The sequence below is a fragment of the Aethalodelphis obliquidens genome, unplaced genomic scaffold (genome assembly GCF_003676395.1).
Source record: "Aethalodelphis obliquidens isolate GAN/ISIS:26980383/991018 unplaced genomic scaffold, ASM367639v1 scaffold66, whole genome shotgun sequence".
NCBI classification, from domain to species: Eukaryota; Metazoa; Chordata; class Mammalia; order Artiodactyla; family Delphinidae; genus Aethalodelphis; species Aethalodelphis obliquidens.
This window is the reverse complement of record NW_020838010.1, coordinates 2,800,858-2,815,351: the sequence shown is the minus strand read 5'-3', so window position 1 is coordinate 2,815,351 and position 14,494 is coordinate 2,800,858. Positions and strand designations below refer to the sequence as shown.

Here is a 14,494-nt window from a genome sequence, read left to right as displayed (position 1 = left end):
GGCTCAGCGGCCATGGCTCACGGGCCCAGCCGCTCCGCGGCACGTGGGATCCTCCCGGACCGGGGCACGAACCCGTGTCCCCTGCATCGGCAGGCGGACTCCCAACCACTGCGCCACCAGGGAAGCCCTCTTAACTTCTTTGTGCCGGAGTTTCCTCCATCTTTCAGATGAGGATGACAATGTTGGTAGTATCCACCTCATGGGGTAGTTATGAGGATTAAATGAGCCAATGTACGTAACCTACCTGGAATAGTGTCTGGCTCACAGTAAGTGTGAATATGTGTTAGCTCTTGCTATTGTGGTCGATTATGTGTTTGATACTCTTTGTAGGGTTCACTAGGGCTTCCTTTTCTTCCTGCTAACATTGCCCCCTTGCTACTCTGAGGAGTACCACTCCACTAAATTCTCTTATTTCAGGATTTAGTTAATTAGCCAATAAGACAATGACTAACATGTGTTGGGCACTTATGTTCCAGAGTTGGCGCTAAACCGTTTACGTACAAATCTCACTTAATTCTCAAATTCAAAGTTTTAATAGTCCATTTAAATTGAGGAAACTGAGGCTCAGAGAAGTTAAGTGATGAGACAGAATATGCAAATGGACAATGACCATAGCGTATATAAAAATAAAAGGCTGGGGGCTTCCCTGGTGGCGCAGTGGTTGAGAGTCCGCCTGCCGATGCAGGGGACACGGGTTCGTGCCCCGGTCCGGGAAGATCCCACATGCCGCGGAGCGGCTGGGCCCGTGAGCCGTGGCCGCTGAGCCTGCGCGTCCGGAGCCTGTGCTCCGCAACGGGAGAGGCCACAACAGTGAGAGGCCCGCATACCGCAAAAAAAAAAAAAAAAAGTCTGACCCACAACCTGCAGCAAATGCCTAGGAAACCACCTCCTTATCTACAATAACCAGCCCAGGAAGGCAGCCTGCTATGTCAGACTCACACGAAGTCAGATTGCTACCTCTGGTAACAGTCAAGGAAACCAAACACTGACCTCTGTAACAATCAGCCCCAAACGGCCAGGACCTGATTAGTAATTGACAGCTCCCCTAAGATTTGTCCCAGCTTCCAGCTTGGGACCAACGAAAGAAAGCCAAATATGCCCCTCTAGTCAATCGCATAGGATGCCCTTCTTCTAGTTAGCCTGCCTACAGTGTTCCTATGCCAACAGCCTCCAATCAGGGCACACCCAAAGCCTTTCCTTTTTCCACTATGAAACTTTCCCACTCCTCTGCCTGCCTTTGAGTGTCTGCCTAATCCTAAGTGACAGTGACTGACTCTTTTGTTGTAGCAAGCTCAGAATAAATAGCCTTTGCTTGCTCTTACTTGGTTGATCTTCATTTTGTCACACTGACACCCTAAGGGTCACAAAGCTAATAAGTGGCAGAGCTAGGATTCACACCCTGGTCTATCAGTCTGCAGAGTCCCAAGTCCTTAACTTCTATGCTATACTGTCTTCCCACACTTGCTTTTGGGATGTTCTTGAATTAAACTTTTTGATGGCATCCTCTTCACCTTTTCCCACTGAAAAGAGGTAATCTGTTTAGGATTCCCTTATGCAACAGCCCCTGCCTCCAAGAAAATTGGAGGTTCCCTCTCTGTACCTTCTCTAGCTCACTGCGCGGTTGGAGGTGCAACCTACATATAATAATTACAGGGCTGACAGCACCCAGTGTAATACGTGGTTTTTTCTCAGGGCTGGCGCTATGAGTAGGTAGTGTAATCAAGACAAAGATATAATAGTTGTTGAGTTCTTCTGATGTACCAAGCACTGTGCTAAATACTTTATATACATTAATTATCTCATTTAATCCTCAGAACAGCTCTAGCAAGCAAATAATGCTATAATGCCCATGGTGGGGATGATGAATCAGAAGCAGAGAGAGCTCCAGCAGTATTACTGTGACTTCAGGGGATGGAGAAAACTTCTTCGCTCCCCATAACACTTCTGGGTAGCTCCTAACTGACTTCCCGTTATTAATAACCATTGGTTTTATCAAAATGCAAATCTCCCTGGAAGAGGTAATACAGTCAGCCTTCCCAACCCTTTACACTTTACTTGGAATGAACATATCACAGTCCCAGTTCTGATTTCTGACAGCTGGCTTTGACAGGCAGAAAAATGGAGAGGGCAAGGACGTACTCAGTGAGGTGGGACTTTGGGACATTTACTATCATATAATGCAATCAAGGGCCAGAGAGCTGGTCCTAGCTTCTGTTTCATTTCTGCTACCCTTCCTGACTAAGAACACCATCAGAACTTCCCATTCCTGTTCTCCAAGCTTTCTTTAAGCTCTGGACCAGACCATTCCTTCCCTTTGATATCTTTTTCTGCTTCATGAAAATCAGGTTATAAAACCTTTCCCTTAAAGCTCCTTTATATCATCACTTCCTCCAAGCAGCCTCCTTTGATTAAGATTAGATCTGTTTTCCTGAGGAACCAGAGCAAACTATTGACAAAGTTTCCAGTTCAGCCTGACCATTCTGTGTTTATTATCCAAAGACCACTGCCTGTTCCAATCTGTGTATTAACGAACTTTCACAAAGCCCACAAGCTGATTGGATAGACCTGATTTTTAAAAAATAAATTTATTTGTTTTATTTATTTACTTTCGGCTGCATTGGGTCTTCATTGCTGTGCGCAGGCCCTCTCCAGCTGTAGCGAGCAGGAGCCACTCCCCGTTGCAGGTCACGGGCCTCTCACTGCCCTGGCCTCTCTTGCTGCGGAGCACGGGCTCTAGGCACGCGGGCTTCAGCAGTTGCAGCACGCGGGCTCAGTCGTTGTGGCTTGTGGGCTCTAGAGTGCAGGCGCAGCAGTTGTGGCGAACGGGCTTAGTTGTTCCGCGGCACGTGGGATCCTCCCAGACCAGGGCTCGAACCCGTGTCCCCTGCATTGGCAGGCGGATTCTCAACCACTGCGCCACCAGGGAAGCCCCCTGATTTTTTTTTTTTTGAAATTGATTTACAATGTTGTATTAGTTTCTGGTGTACAGCAAAGTGATTCAGTTATACATACATACATATTTTTTCATATTCTTTTCCATTATGGCTTATTACAAGATATTGTATATAGTTCCCTGTGCTATACAGTAGGTCCTTGCTGTTTATCCATTTTATATATAGTAGTTTGTATTTGCTAATCCCAAACTCCTAGTTTATCCCTCCCCAACCTTCCCCGTTGGTAACCATAAGTTTGTTTTCTATGTCTGTGAGTCTGTTTCTGTTTTGTAAATAAGTTCATTTGTGTCATATTTTAGATTCCACATATAAGTGATATCATATGGTATTTGTGGATAGAACTGGTTTTAATATAATCTGGTTGTCCCATGTAGTCAGAGTGTAAATCACCACCTTGTCTTCAGCCCTCAGTCCATTCCGTCTCCATTCCTCTTTTTAGGAAGTTTCCAAATTGGTGATTCAGAGAAATCGGCTATCACCCACTCAGAGCAATGGAAAGAAGAGAGAAAAACTGACAAATCAATATTCTGTGTCCACTATTAGCTAAGCTTTTGATCTATGGTCCAGAAATCATGCCTGAATTGGTGTTTTCTTAATAGCTGCCTTCCCCGTGTTGCTGCCTAAACTAGCTGAGGGAGACAGAGAGAGAAAGAGAGAGAGACAGAGACAGAGACAGAGACAGAGAGACAGAGAGAGATGGAGAGAGAGAGAGAGAGAGAGGAGGCCAGAAAGAGAGGAAAGCGAAGAGAAGAGATGTCTAAAGAAAGTCTGCCTGTATGTCCCATTCTGCACCATCCTTAGCCCAAACCCCATCCCCTAAGTGAGAATGGGACTAGACAGTTGAAGGAGGCTCTGCGTTGGAAGGGAGCAGGTGGTTGGTTCTCCCAGTTCAGCCTGAGATTTAGGGACATTCTTGTAGACCACATGCCCTCTGTTACATGTGCATAAGAACACCGTTTCCAACAATGCTTTCTCACCTTGACTTTAACCTCCACCCACACAAATATACACGCAGACTTCCACAGTTCTCGGGCTCTGTGTACCAAGTAGAGGTGGCTGAGCCTAGGAAGAGCATTTAAGTCTGCTTGTCCACATTCCTGCCCCTTGTGCCCAGCCAGTACTGGCTTCCCTTCAGCAGTGTGTGTGTGCGCGTGCGTGTTGGTGTGTGTGTACCGGGGTGGTCGGTGGAGGAAAGGCAGGAGAAGAGAAGAGGAGGAGGAAGGAGGAAGCATCCCCCACTGGTTTAGGACCAGCTCCAAGAGTGGTCTAAGCCAGGGCTCTGCAAACGTTTTCTATACGTGACCAGATAGTAAATATTTTCGGTTTTGTGAGCCATAGAGCTTCTGTCAGCTCTCCAACTCTGCCATTGTAACGTGAGCGCAGCCATAGACAACATGTAAATGAATGAACAAGGATATGTTCCAATAAAACTTTACTTATAAAAACAGGTGGTGAGCTGCATTTGGCCTTTGGGCTGTAGTTTGCAGACTCCTGATCTAAACTAATGCGAACGCTGGAGATCATGAATGGACAACCATTGCCTAAGCCTCTGTTGAGTTGAGTGTCTTGCAGTTTCACAGGTCAACACCTCTGGTTACTATCCAGACACGGAAGTGGAAATCACGCTGGAGACGGATGCAGGGGATTAGGCCTAGTGTGGCCTGACCTCGAGACATATTCTGGTAGTGCTGTTTTATTTATTTATTTAGTTTTAATTTTTTTTGCGGGGGGGCTGTGCCTCCTGGCTTGCAGGATCTTAGTTCCCCCACCAGGGGTTGAATCCGGGCCCTCGACGGTGAAAGCACAGAGTCCTAACCCCTGGACCGCCAGGGAATTCCCTGGTAGTGCTGTTTTATTTTTATTTAATTTAATTTTTATTTATTTATTTATTTTTGGCTGTGTTGGGTCTTCGTTGCTGCACACCGGCTTTCTCTAGTTGCAGCGAGCGGGGGCTACTCTTCGTTGTGCTGCGCAGACTTCTCATTGCGGTGGCTTCTCTTGTTGTGGAGCACGGGCTCTAGGCACGCAGGCTTCAGTAGCTGTGGCACACGGGCTCAGTAGATGTGGCACACGGGCTTAGTTGCTCCGCGGCACGTGGGATCTTCCCGGACCAGAGCTCGAACCCGTAACCCCTGCATTGGCAGGCAGACTTTTAACCACTGGGCCACCAGGGAAGTCCCGGTAGTGCTGTCTTAAAACAGGAATCCCGATAGGAGCTTACTTTCTTTCTATTTCTTCTACTTCCTGAAAGTGTAATGTGTTTTTTGTTTGGGGAGGGGAGTAGAAGAAAGGAGGATGATGGGGAGGTTTTCAGTGACTTGAGGGTCTGATGAACTGGATTCCACTTAACTGAGGTCTGTCTGCCTCCCAATTAGCAGCAGCGCAAGCTTGCTCTCCAGTCAGGGCTTAGCACTACCAGGGCCGGTGGACTTGCCCATCCGTGTTCGAGTTTCACAAGTGGCTTGATCATAACTCTTGCAGGCCTAGAATATCCCTGGATCTCCATGCCCCTGGGTGGACTCTGTGACATGCTGGCAGTGCACTGTGCCCCAGAAGGTTTGAATGTGCTCAAGACCTGGTATGGCAAATAAGCCGTGCCAGCTGATTGGTAGGTAGCTGCTGTCTTTTGAGGGGGATTTTGAGGCTACATCTGCAGAAAATGGGAAGGTGAGTCTGCTTGATTAATGAGGGCTGCTGTGGGCATGGGAGGAGCAAGGGGAAACATAAGGGCACCAGCTCTGCTGCAGGTCTGGAGAACTGAAAACGGTATCTAGATATGCAGACTATTTGCTGAGTCCTATCTGTTAGTGCCTGGCTGGCTGGTGAGAAACAGTCCTTCAAACATCTGAGTGAATCAAGTGGCTCATTGGGAAGATGGCCCGGTTAAGGCCTACATTTGTGGCCATTATCACCCACCATGCTGTCATCTCCTGTAGTATAGTCTAGAGCACATGCCTGCTCAGGGTGTCCTGTGAGGAGGGTTGGTTCCCTTTACTGTGGACCATCTGTATTCATTGTGCCGGCACTGAAGGGTGCAGACAGAGATGGGGAAGAGAGAGTCTTAATCACTAAGGTTAAGACTGATATGCAAATTAGCATCTAAACCATAAAGCAGATTGAAATACATCCTAGAAGAACAGATTAAGGAAAATGCTGTTGGAGCACAGAGGAATGAAATGAGCTTTAACCCATAGGAGATGGGATTGGGGCCTCAGAGACAGAGGGCATGGAAGTCCCTTTGGAGGAGTTAGCCTATGAACCAGGCCTTGAAGCTGAAGTCAATTTTAAGGTGTGGAGAAGATGTTGAGGAACTGCTTTCTTAAAGGTCTCCCGTCTGTGGTCCAGTGGTTCTCAATCTTATTTACACCCCAGCCTCCCTGAGGAATATGATGTGTCCCATCCACTCACCTGTCGAAATTTTCGAGCACCTCCAGCATGCCGGGTTGTGAGCCAGAGGCTGTGGTGGTGTGGCTTAGCCCCCCTCCTAAGGGACCATGCTTCTCAGTGGGAGAATCGCCACTCCAGTCTCCTATTCTGCCAACCCACCCTTCCCACTGCAACCACAGTCTGCCTGCTTGCTTTAGTTTCAATTTTTTTAGCATTTTATTTATTTTTAATAAGAAATACATGCAAATGATCCAAAAAATGCAAAAGAGTATAAATAAAAAGGAAGTTTTTTCCCCCCAAACCCTGTCTTGTCTAACCACTGTTAACTGTTCCTTATGTACTCTGCAGGAGAGAGTCCAGATAAACACAAGCAAATAGGCAAAGACTTTTACAAATGGCAGCATATCATACACATTGTTCAGCATCTTACTTTTTTCACAGAACTATGCATCTTGAAGATGCTTTCCATAAGCACATAAACGACTAGCCATTTTATAGCTGCATACTATTCCTTTGTATCGATTGCTGTGAATTATTTAACCCACCTCCTATTGACAGATATTTAGGTTTTCTGCAACCTTTTTTTTTTTTTCACGATCTTTTGCTAATGAATGATTTTTACACATGTGGGAGTATGTTTGTAAGATAAATTCTTAAAAGTGGAATGGCTCTATCAAATGCTGTGGGCATCTGTAACTTTTATACATATCACCAAATTGCCCTCCATAGAGATATTGCAATCTACACACTCACCAGCACAGTGTATTGTCACACTTTTTCATATCCCTCAATCTGGTAGATGAAAAATGAGATCTCATTGCAATATTAAATTGCATTTCTCTTATTATAGCGACATTGGGAAACTTTTCATATGTTTAAGAGCCATTTGTGTTTCCTTTTCTGTAAACTGTTCACATCCATTGCCCATTTTTCTATTTGCTTAGTGGTCTTTTCTTTTCTTTTTAAATTATATTTTATTGAAATATAGTTGATGTACAATATTACATAAGTTACAGTTACAATATTACATATGTACAATTTTTTTTAATTTATTTCAATTTCCTATAACATTATATTTATTCTTTTTATACAGCATGTTCTTATTAGTTACCTACTTTATACATATTAGTGTATATATGTCAATCCCAGTCTCCCAATTCATCCCACCATCAACCCCCCCACCCCACTTTCCCCACCTGGCGTCCACACGTCTCTTCACCACATCTGTGTCTCCAGCTCTGCCCTGCAAACTGGTTCACCTGCACCATTTTTCTAGATTCCACATACATGCGTTAATACGATATTTGTTTTTCCCTTTCTGACTTACTTCACTCTGTATGACAGTCTCTAAGACCATCCACGTCTCTACAAATGACCCAATTTCTTTCCTTTTTATGGCTGAGTAGTATTCCATTGTATATATGTACCACATCTTCTTTATCCATTCGTCTGTCGATGGGCATTTAGGTTGCTCCCATATCCTGGCTATTGTAAATAGTGCTGCAATGTACACTGGGGTGCATGTGTCGTTTTGAATTGTGGTTTTCTCTGGGTATATGCCCAGTAGTGGGACTGCTGGGTCATATGGTAGTTTTAGTTTTAGTTTTTTAAGGAATCTCCATACTGTTCTCCATAGTGGCTGTACCAATTTATATTCCCACCAACAGTGCAAGAGGGTTCCCTTTTCTCCACACCCTCTCCAGCACTTACTGTTTCTAGATATTTTGATGATGGCGATTCTAACCTGTGAGAGGTGATACCTCATAGTAGTTTTGATTTGCATTTCTCTAATGATTAGTGATGTTGAACATCCTTTCATGTGTTTGTTGGCAATCTGTGTATCTTCTTTGGAGAAATGTCTATTTAGGTCTTCTGCCCATTTTTGGATTGGGTTGTTTGTTTTTTTGATATTGAGCTGCATGAGCTGCTTGTAAATTTTGGAGATTAATGCTTTGTCAGTTGCTTCATTAGCAAATATTTTCTCCCATTCTGGGGGTTGTCTTTTCGTCTTGTTTATGGTTTCCTTTGCTGTGCAAAAGCTTTTAAGTTTCATTAGGTCTCATTTGTTTATTTTTGTTTTTAATTCCATTTCTCTAGGAGGTGGGTCAAAAAGAATCTTGCTGTGATTTATGTCATAGAGCGTTCTGCCTATGTTTTCCTCTAAGAGTTTGATAGTGTCTGGCCTTACATTTAGGTCTTTAATCCATTTTGAGTTTATTTTTGTGTATGGTGTTAGGGAGTGTTTTAGTTTCATTCTTTTACATGTAGCTGTCCACTTTTCCCAGCATCCCTTATTGAAGAGGCTATCTTTTCTCCATTGTATATTCTTGCCTCCTTTATCAAAAATAAGGTGACCATATGTGCATGGGTTTATCTCTGGGCTTTCTATCCTGTTCCATTGAACTATATTTCTGTTTTTGTGCCAGTACCATACTGTCTTGATTACTGTAGCTTTGTAGTATAGTCTGAAGTCCAGGAGCCTAATTCCTCCAGCTCCGTTTTTGTTTTTCAAGATTGCTTTGACTATTTGGGGTCTTTTGTGTCTCTGTGCAAATTTTAAGATTTTTTGTTCTAGCTCTGTAAAAAATGCCATTGGTGATTTGATAGGGGTTGCACTGAATATGTAGATTGCTTTGGGTAATAGAGTCATTTTCATAATATTGATTCTTCCAATCCAAGAATATGGTATATCTCTCCATCTGTTTGTGTTATCTTTGATTTCTTTCATCAGTGTCTTAGAGTTTTCTGATTATAGGTCTTTAACCTGCTTAGGTCAGTTTATTCCTAGGTATTTTATTCTTTTTGTTGCAATGGTGAATGGGATTGTTTCCTTAATTTCTCTTTCTGATCTTTCATTGTTAGTGTATAGGAATGCAAGAGACTTCTGTGCATTAATATTGTATCCTCGTACTTTACCAAATTCATTGATTAGCTCTAGTCACTTTCTGGTGACATCTTTACGGTTATCTATGTATAGTATCACGTCATCTTCAAACAGTGACAGTTTTACTTCTTTTCCAATTTGTATTCCTTTTATTTATTTTTCTTCTCGGATTGCCATGGCTAGGACTTCCAAATCTATGTTAAATAATAGTGGCGAGGATGGACATCCTTGTCTTGTTCCTGATCTTAGAGGAAATGCTTTCAGTTTTTTGCCATTGCGAATCATGTTTTCTGTGGGTTTGTTGTATATGGCCTTTATTATGTTGAGGTAGGTTCTCTCTATACCCACTTTCTGCAGAGTTATTATAATAAATGGGTGTTGAATTCTGTCCAAAGCTTTTTCTGCATCTATTGAGATGATCATATGGTTTTTGTTCTTCAATTTGTTGATATGGTGTATCACATTGATTGATTTGTGTATATTGAAGAATCCTTGCATCCCTGGAATAAATCCCACTTGATCACAGTGTATGATCCTTTTAATGTGTTGTTGGATTCTGTTTCCTAGTATTTTGTTGAGAACTTTTGCATCTATATTCATCAGTGATATCGGTCTGCAATTTTCTTTTTTTGTAGTATCTTTGTCTGGTTTTGGTATCAGGGTGCTGGTGGCCTCATAGAATGAGTTGGGAGTGTTCCTTCTTCTGCCATATTTTGGAAGAGTTTGAGAAGGATGGGTGTTAGCTCTTCTTTTAATGTTTGATAGAATTCACCTGTGAAGCCATCTGGTCCTGGGCTTTTGTTGGAAGATTTTTAATTCCAGTTTCCATTTCATTACTTATGATTGGTCTGTTCATATTTTCTATTTCTTCCTGGTTCATTCTTGGAAGGTTATACCTTTCTAAGAATTTGTCCTTTTCTACCAGGTTGTCCATTTTATTGGCATAGAGTTGCTTGTAGTACTCTCTTATAATGCTTTGCATTTCTGCCCTGTCCATTGTAACTTCTCCTTTTTCATTTCAATTTTATTGATTTGAATCCTCTCCCTCTTTTTTTTGATGAGTCTTGCTTAGGGTTTATCAATGTTGTTTATCTTCTCAGAGAACCAGCTTTTGGTTTTTTTGATCTTTGCTATTGTTTTCTTTGTTTCTATTTCATTTATTTCTGCTCTGATCTTTATGATTTCTCTCCTTCTACTAACTCTGGGTTTTGTTTGCTCTTCTTTCTCTAGTTCCTTTAGGTGTAAGGTAAGATAATTTATTTGAGATTTTTCTTGTTTCTTGAGGTAGGATTGTATTGCTATAAACTTCCCTCTTAGAACTGCTTTTGCTGAATCCCATAAGTTTTGGATCGTTGTGTTTTCATTGTCATTTGTCCCCTGGTATTTCCTGATTTACTCTTCGATTTCTTCAGTGATCTCTTGGTTATTTAATAGCGTATTGTTTAGCCTCCACGTGTTTGTGTTTTTTTTTTTTTTTTTTTTTTTTTTTTTTTTTTTGCGGTACGCGGGCCTCTCACTGTTGTGGCCTCTCCCGTTGCGGAGCACAGGGTCCGGACGCACAGGCTCAGCGGCCATGGCCCACAGGCCTAGCCGCTCTGTGGCATGTGGGATCTTCCCAGACCGGGGCACGAACCCGCATCCCCTGCATCAGCAGGCGGACTCTCAACCACTGCGCCACCAGGGAAGCCTGTGTTTGTGGGGGTTTTTTCCTGTAATTTATTTCTAATCTCATAGCATTGTGTTCAGAAAAGATGCTTGATATCATTTCAATTTTCTTAAATTTAATGAGGCTTGATCTGTGACCCAAGATGTGATCTATCTTGGAGAATGTTCCATGTGCACTTGAGAAGAAAGTGTAATCTGCTGTTGTCAGATGGAATGTCCTATAAATATCAATTAAATGTATCTGGTCTATTGTGTCATTTAAAGCTTGTGTTTCCTTATTAATTTTCTGTTGGGATGATCTGTCCATTGGTGTAAGTGAGGTGTTAAAGTCCCCCACTATTATTGTGTTACTGTCGATTTCTTCTTTTATAGCTGTTAGCATTTGCCTTATGTATTGAGGTGCTCCTATGTTGGGTGCATATATATATTTATAACTGTTATATCTTCTTCTTGGATTGATGCCTTGATCATTATGCAGTGTCCTTTCTTGTCTCTTGTAACATTCTTTGTTTTAAAATCTATTTTATCTGATATGAGTATTGCTACTCCAGCTTTCTTTTGATTTCCATTTGCATGGAATATCTTTTTCCATCCCCCACTTTCAGTCTGTATGTATCCCTAGGTCTGAAGTGGGTCTCTTGTAGACAGCATATATATGGGTCTTGTTTTTGTATCCATTCAGCAAGCCTGTTTCTTTTGCTTGGAGCATTTAATCCATTCACGTTTAAGGTAATTATTGATATGTATGTTCCTATTACCATTTTCTTAATTGTTATGGATTTGTTTTTGTAGGTCCTTTTCTTCTCTTGTGTTTCCCACTTAGAGAAGTTCCTTTGCATTTGTTGTAGAGCTGGTTTGGTGGTGCTGAGCTCTCTTAGCTTTTGCTTGTCTGTAAAGCTTTTGATTTTTCCATTGAATGAGATCCTTGTCAGGTAGAGTAATCTTGGTTGTAGGTTATTCCCTTTCATCACTTTAAATATATCGTGCCACTCCATTCTGGCTTGTAGAGTTTCTGCTGAGAAATCAGCTGTTAACCTTCTGGGAGTTCTCATGTATGTTATTTGTCATTTTTCCCTTGTTGCTTTGAATAATTTGTCTTTAATTTTTGTCAATTTGATTATTATGTGTATCGGTGTGTTTCTCCTCTGGTTTATCCTGCCTGGGACTCTCTGTGCTTCCTGGACTTGGGTGACTATTTCCTTTCCCATGTTAGGGAATTTTTTGAGTATTATCTCTTCCAATATTTTCTCGGGTACTTTCTCTCTCTCTTCTCCTTCTGAGACCCCTATAATGCAAATGCTGGTGCATTTAATGTTGTCCCAGAGGTCTCTTAGGCTGTCTTCATTTCTTTTCATTCTTTCTTCTTTATTCTGTTCCATGGTAGTGAATTCCACCCTTCTGTTTTCCAGGTCACTTATCCAGGTTCTTATTCCAGGTTCTTCTGCCTCAGTTCTTCTGCTACTGATTCCTTGTAGTGTATTTTTCATTTCAGTTATTGTATTGGTCATCTCTGTTTCTTTGTTCTTTAATTCTTCTAGGTGTTTGTTCTTTAATTCTTCTAGGTCTTTGTTAAACATTTAATGCATCTTCTTGATCTTTGTCTCCATTCGTTTTCTGAGATCCTGGATCATCTTCACTATCATTATTCTGAATTCTTTTTCTGGAAGGTTGCCTATCTATACTTCATTTAGTTGTTTTTCTGGGGTTTTATCTTGTTCCTTCATCTGGTACGTAGTCCTCTGCCTTCTCATTTTGTGTATCTTTCTGTGAATGTGTTTTTCAGTCCACAGGCTGCAGGATTGTAGTTCTTCTAGCTTCTGCTGTCTGCCCTCTGTTGGATGAGGCTATCTAAGAGGCTTGTGCAAGTTTTCTGATGGGAGGGACTGGTGGTGGGCAGAGCTCAGTAAAACTTTAGTCTGCTTGTCTGCTGATGGATGGGACTAATTTCCCTCCCTGTTGTTTGTTTGGCCTGAGGTGACCCAGCCCTGGAAGATACAGGCTCTTTGGTGGGGCTAATCGTGGACACTGTGAGGGCTCATGCCAAGGAGTACTTCCCAGACCTTCTGCTGCCAGTGTCCTTGTCCCTGCAGTGAGCCACAGCCACCCCCTCGCCTCTGCAGGAGACCCTCCAACACAAGCAGGTAGGTCTGGTTCAGTCTCCTATGGGGTCACTGCTCCTTCCCCTGGGTCCCGATGCACACACTACTTTGTGTGTTCCCTGCAAGTGTGGAATCTCTGTTTCTCCCAGTCCTGTCAAAGTCCTGCAATCAAATCCTGCTAGCCTTCAAAGTCTGATTCTCTGGGAATTCCTCCTCCCATTGCCAGACCCCGAGATTGGGAAGCCTGACGTGGGGCTCAGAACCTTCACCCCAGTGGGTGGACTTCTGTGGTATAATTGTTCTCCAGTTTGTGAGTCAGCCACCCAGCAGTTATGGGATTTGATTTTATTGTGATTGCGCCCCTCCTACCATCTCGTTGCAGCTTCTCCTTTGTCTTTGGATGTGGGGTATCTTTTTTGGTAAGTTCCAGTGTCTTCCTGTTGATGATTGTTCAGCAATTAGTTGTGATTCTGGTGTTCTCTCAAGAGGGAGTGAGTGCACGTCCTTCTACTCCACCATCTTGAGCCAATCTGTGTACAATATTATACACTGTCTTTTCTTTATTAATTTGCAACAGTTCTTTATATAGTAAGGAAATGAACTCTTTGGATGTAAATTGCAAATATTTTTTTCACAGGTTAAAGATCCTTCATTTTAGTTGTGATATGTATGATTTCTCCCATTTCTCAATCAGAACAGGTATAGCAAGGTGACTTTTTTTGAGGATCTTTTCCTGCTTCAATATTGTATACATTCTAGGGACATTTCTTCCCTCCTTGCCCTACCGCTTATATTCTGGATCCTATTGTTGCTATTCCTTGCTAAAATATTTCCTGGTTAGTGATTATCTGCCTTTTCAATTCAAGGAGACTTTCAGAATCTGATTAAAGCTCTGTACCCAACGCCCAGAAATACACTCACATTTAACACACCCACGAGTTTGCATTTACTTTCAGGGAGTTCACGGTCCTTCTGAAACATAGTGTTTCTTGAAGTGTTGCCTAAGGACAACCTGTATAGCAATCTCTTGAGAGCCTTGTTTAAAATACAGTCTTCTGCGTACCACTCTAGGGTGAAGGAATCAGATTCTTTGCAAGTGGATGGGGACATGGAATTTGCATGTAAACACATTCTGGTAATTTTGATGCACACTAAAGCATCCCACAGCCTAGGGACATCCATGGATCCTGGTTAAGAACCCCTGGTTGAAGTCTCAGTCCCCAACTAGAGTACAGTTGTCCCTCTGTATCCACAGTTTCTGCATCCACCTATTCAACCAAATGCAGATCGAAAATATTCGGGAAAAAAATTCCAGAAATTTCCAAAAATAAAAATCTGGATTTGCCATGCACTGGCAACTATTTAAACAGCATTTACATTGTATTGGGTATTATAAATAATCTAGAGAAGATTTGACGTATACAGGAGGATATGCGGAGGTTATATGCAATACTCTGCAATTTTATACAAGGGACTTGAGCATCTGCAGATTTTGCTGTCCACAG

The 14,494-nt window shown here is 42.4% G+C and overlaps 1 long non-coding RNA gene across 1 annotated transcript; it reads left to right on the top strand.

Annotated features, from left to right (window-relative positions):
* Positions 1-1,584: 1,584 nt before the first annotated feature.
* LOC113610957 (uncharacterized) lies at positions 1,585-12,914 on the top strand. Its single transcript, XR_003429307.1, has 3 exons — positions 1,585-2,018; positions 4,527-4,636; positions 12,865-12,914. It is a non-coding gene; the product is annotated as an uncharacterized LOC113610957 (long non-coding RNA).
* Positions 12,915-14,494: the final 1,580 nt, after the last annotated feature.